The sequence below is a fragment of the Silene latifolia genome, chromosome Y, assembly GCF_048544455.1.
Source record: "Silene latifolia isolate original U9 population chromosome Y, ASM4854445v1, whole genome shotgun sequence".
NCBI classification, from domain to species: Eukaryota; Viridiplantae; Streptophyta; class Magnoliopsida; order Caryophyllales; family Caryophyllaceae; genus Silene; species Silene latifolia.
Genome location: NC_133538.1, coordinates 11,759,996 through 11,765,349, shown reverse-complemented (window position 1 = coordinate 11,765,349; position 5,354 = coordinate 11,759,996). Strand labels below are relative to the sequence as shown.

Sequence of the window (5,354 nt, the reverse complement as noted above, 5' to 3'; positions counted from 1 at the left end):
CAGTTTGTTTAACCTCTTCCCTACTAATATTACCTGTAAGAAATCTGTTATCTTCGTCTGTAATTAAACCACAAATAGACTTAAAATCTTCATTCTTGTCAAAATTACAAAGTTGATTTTTCGCAAACCTAAGCTTAAACTCCTCCGAGTTGGTCGCTTTTTTCAAGAGTTCAATTTCCGCTTCCTTTGAAGTTTGGAGGAGATATCGAGATCATAAGTATTCCGTTGAAGGTCAACGTCGATGTCGACTTGGTGGCTCACTATGTCATGTTCGTCTTTGTTGCTGAAGCAGGGTTCCGTTCCGAGAAACCTTTTTTTGTTCTTGTTCTTCTCGGTTTCAGAGGGAGTCAGTTTGGCTCCTAAATCTTCATCTTCGTCACAGTTTTCAGGAGTAAGTTGTCTTTCTCCCTTCTCCTTGTCCATTCGTTTGGCCTTGATCTTTTTGGAAACTAGTTTTGCGCCTATTAGTCACTTTAATCCTTTTTATTCAATTGGCAAGTTTTATTCCATGGCATTTATTTGTTCACATTGCTTACAATTATTAGTCAATTGTTAGTTTTTATTCAATTGCTTACAATTAATTTTTTAAATTAGTTTTTATTCAATTGCTCCTAAATGTTAGTTTCACTTTTATTTTTTAAATATGAATGAAAAATTCATTTATTTTGTATTTTTCATTTATTCGGGATAGAATTTATAACTAGGTTAAGCTAAGTTTTGATAAAACATAAAAAAAATGACGAGTGTGGTTTGTAAGTAGGTTATGAGAAAGAAATTAATAATTTAATACAGGAACTAGGGCTACTAAAGACTATTAGGAACTACTGATTGTTAGACAAAGAATATATTGTATATATTTTTCAATACATCCCAAATGCTTACACCCTTCCACAGGTAGGCCTGAACCCACTGAACCTATAGTGAGGGAGGATTAGTTTCAATTTTCCATATCCACTTAACAGGCTACAACCTGAGCTTTATTCCAACTCAGGATTTCTTTAATATCAAATCCCCCTTCCACTTTAGGTGTGACACCCCGCGATAAGGCGGAAGGTAAAACCAATAAATACAAGCGGAAAATTTGAAAATTTTAAAACTTTTATTTATTAGCTAGATAAGGTTTAGTATGCGGGAGTCACTCAAATTCAACGGCGAAAAGTATGCAGAAATAAAAGATAGTTTCATACAAATGTGATAGTCAAAAATGGGGAAAATATATCCCACGAATGACAAGACAAGAATATGTGAGTTTAGCAAACGATAAATAAAGTCCAACGGTCAAGGAACTCGCTAGATCACACATATCTTCACCCCATATAAGCACCAACTAATACCTGTCATTCATCAAACATGAACGCCACAGTCAGTGGGGAGTAACTCAGGGTTCTCTCAGCCACATTGTGTTAAAATAAACATAACAAAGAACTCAATTAAGCAAGGTATAGAAAATAATTGTAAGCAATGTGAACAAATAAATGCCATGGAATAAAACTTGCCAATTGAATAAAAAGGATTAAAGTGACTAATATTAGCATATCATGAGTTCATCCAATCATGTGAGACATTTGAATAAAAGAAGACAAGTAACCGTTAAATAGTGTCATGGACACGCATCCCAAGTAAAAATGACATCTGCAACCATCCATAATGCAAGACATTTACTACTCTTAGACTATAATTTTCCCCGGGTAGGACTACGATAATAATATGGTCCTATTCTAAACCTGGCCAGACTCTCGGAATAAATAATTCCGATTCTACATACGGCAGAACAGCCCGTATCCAAGACTCGATAACAGAACGGAAATCGAGTACCCCAATCACCAGAACATTACGAAAGTGGCGGAATGACTAAGATAAAGCTCACTTGCCAGAACAACACAAGTAGCCAAAACCGTACTTGCCAGAGCAACACAAGTAGGCCAAACCCATACTTGCCAGAACAACACTAAGTAGGGCGTAAATATCAGTCAAGCAAAAGGTATAGCAAAATGACAAATTCACATGGACACGGCCCAATTTAATTAAACAAGTAGAATAATTCACTCGTATTTGAAATACGATAAATAAATGAGAATGAACGGATTAAAGTGCATATTAAATAAATAAAATATGAAATTTCCACAAATTATGTCGGCCATATGTCTTGATAGCCATACAGCACTCACCATTCCATTGTATAGGTTGTGCATGGCATATATAGCCAACCAACCCGACAATTTCCATATTGATTCATAAAAAGAAAAATAATGAATTCACAAAGTAAAATGCTACAGAACAACGTGGAACATGCCCCTACAGTGGAAATGTTGGGCAAAGCAGTAGCATAAGAACGCAACATATCATCCCATGTGAGACCGTCTTAAGATGGATTTTTAATCATGAAATAAGACGGGATACATCCATACCAATTACCCAATTCATACATGTATATACACATGAGACGGAGGCCAACAATTTGGTCCGATTCAACAAGAAAAGACGACTCAAAACAGCCCCTAAACATGACTCAAACACACGGTTTCAAGCTATTGTGAGACTGTCTTAAGACGAGTTTTTAAGCATGAAAAAGATGAAATTTCTTCCGCATAAACAACCCAATTCATACATAGATATACATTTAAGACGGAGGCTAATAACTTGGCTTCATTCCATAGCAAGGGTCATCCAAAACAGCCCCCAAACATGGTCTAAGAACAGTCCACAAACATGCCCAAACAACCTTGGTAAGACCGTCTTAAGACAACTTATTAAGCATGAAAATGATGTAAATTCTCACATACAACCAATCCAATTTACATATGTATATACACCTGAGACGGAAGCAAGAAAATTGGCTCAAATAAATAACAATAAATCGACCAAAACAGCCCATAAACGCGGCTGAATCATTATAATAATGCTTCAATTGTCCCAAACTTCTTTAATAAGGAAACACTTCCGAAAATTCGGAAAATTGAATGGGTCAATTTTCACACTACGGAAAGATGGAACAAGGACACTTGATTGGGTCAATTTTCCAAATTTTCAATGACTTTAATACGAAAGCGTTTTCGTATTTGGCGAATTCTTTACGGTCCAAAGGCTATTGTGAAACCGTGTTAAGACGAAATTTTAAGCATGAAACATGTAACATCCATCCAAAAAAATTACCCAATTCATTTACCCACACCACCATGAATCCAAAGGTACCAACTTTTCTCAAAATAGATAAGTAAAACTCGTATAAAACCGTCTCAAACAAACACCACATAAACTCGGCAAGAAGGAAACTTAGTATTGTAAAAGAGTAACACCACACATAAACACATATAAATTTCAACATAATGTCGAGTAATCCCATCACCGTTACCTTGAATGCTCTTCAATCCTCAAGTGTGTCGTCCACAATGTAAAAATCTCCGCCCAGGTCTTCAAGTTCTTCATCTAGCACACGAAAAGGACTCGGTTTTTCAGCTAAAACCGTGACATACATAAGATGGGTCAAACGAAAATCTTACAAGACTGCAACTTTCTTACCTAGAATGATGGAGGAAGGAAAAGGGAAGAATTTGGCGCAAGAATTACGGAAATTGATTAAGAAACGGAAGAAAAATCTAAATTTTCGAGTTCGAAATATGTGTGTTCATGGAGGAGTTGAGTGTGTCATTCTCAGGGAAGCAAGTAGGGCTGAGCATCAGTCGAAGACGGACCGGAACGGATCAAATCGGACCGAACCAAAGACCGAAAATAAAAATTTTGTGGACCGAAGACCGGACCTAAAACTAGACCGGACCAAACCCGAAATATTCGGTCCGGTCCGGTCTTAGACCGAAATGGACCTAGAACTAATTTTTTCACTATTTTGTGTATGATAATTACATTTAAGTTTCACTAAATTAAATGTCGATGAATAATTAGGCGATTGTTTTTGAAAAAAAAATACTCAATAATAATTTATAATGTCTTGTGAAGATAAAATGGTAATTTAGTTTATAATATTCTAATGATAGTCTTTAGAAACATAAAATTCGGTCCATTTGGGCCGGACCTAAAATATCCGGGTTTGGTCCGGACCGAACCGAAGACCGAAAACTCAAAAAATGAGGACCGAGGACCGGACCTAAAAAATTCGGTCCGGGTTTGGTCCAGACCAAATGGTCCGGTCCGGTCCATTTTTTCGGTGCGGACCTAAACTTGCTCACCCCTAGAAGCAAGCATTCCATTTTCTATTTTTTTTTGTTTTTTTCTAAAATGTAAGGGGAGGTAGTGATAGGTTGTGAGTAGAGAGAATAAATAATGAGGGTAGGTGGTACGTTGTCGACTTGTGTTTGGTCCGAATTAAACTAGTCTCACAAGAGTAATGTGACGGTTTTTTACTAGACAGAAATACGTCTCAAGTCTATTATAACTTAAGACGGAATTTATTATTATCACTATTATTACTATCCGATTAAATATATACATTTTAATATAAACTAAGCTTTAAACATATAATCTTTATAAAATCATGCTTAAAATTAAATTGGTTGAATTAAGAAATTTAAAAAATATAAATGAAATAATAAAAGAGTTAATTAAATTATAAATGCTAAAATGGAAAATTCGCGGGTGTTACATTAGGCCTACCGCCTACATAGTGCAGACTACATTTGGCAAAGCAGCTTCCTACCGTCATTCTCATTGCCCCACAAAAAGTTCTTACATAGCTTTTCAATTTTTTTAGCCACCCCTTTAGGAAAAAGAACACAAGCTCCCCAAAAATTATTTATCCCAAAAAGCACAGAATTAACAAGTTAAGCCTTCCCTGCATAAGAAAGGACATGATTTGTCCATGCTCCAATCTTGGCCTTAATTTTCTCAATAAGAGGAATAAACAGGTCTAATTATTTAAAGGGGAAATCCCCCTCAATGAACCCAGTAGTAGTCAAAATCAAGTTCTTCACATGATGAGCCACACCACCAAAATATAGAGAAGTTTTCATAGGATTGGCAGTAAGTCCTGAATAACTAGCAAAAACCTTCAAACAGTCAGCCATAGCTAGGACAAATGGGAGATCTCCACGTGTAAAGACTAAGAGATCGTCAGCAAACACTAAGTGTGTATGTTTTAACTTAACACATTTAGGATGAAAATAGAATCCCCATAAGCAGGGAGCCCTCTAAGCTGCTTATACAGAACTTCCAGGCAAAGAAGAAATAAATAGGGGGACAAGGGATCCCCTTGCCTAAGTTTCCTCTTACCTTTGAAGAACCCCTCAACAGAACGATTGATATTCAGAGAAAACCAAGGAGAAGAGACACAAGCCATAATCCACTTAACAAACTTCATAGGAACTCCATAGAGAAGTAGACTATTACGAAGAAATAACCAG

The 5,354-nt window shown here is 36.2% G+C and overlaps 1 non-coding gene across 1 annotated transcript; it reads right to left on the bottom strand.

The window, feature by feature from the left end:
* Positions 1 to 2,091: 2,091 nt before the first annotated feature.
* LOC141636850 (U11 spliceosomal RNA) lies at positions 2,092 to 2,224 on the bottom strand. The gene has a single exon (XR_012541430.1). It is a non-coding gene; the product is annotated as a U11 spliceosomal RNA (small nuclear RNA).
* Between the last annotated feature and the right edge of the window lie 3,130 nt (positions 2,225 to 5,354).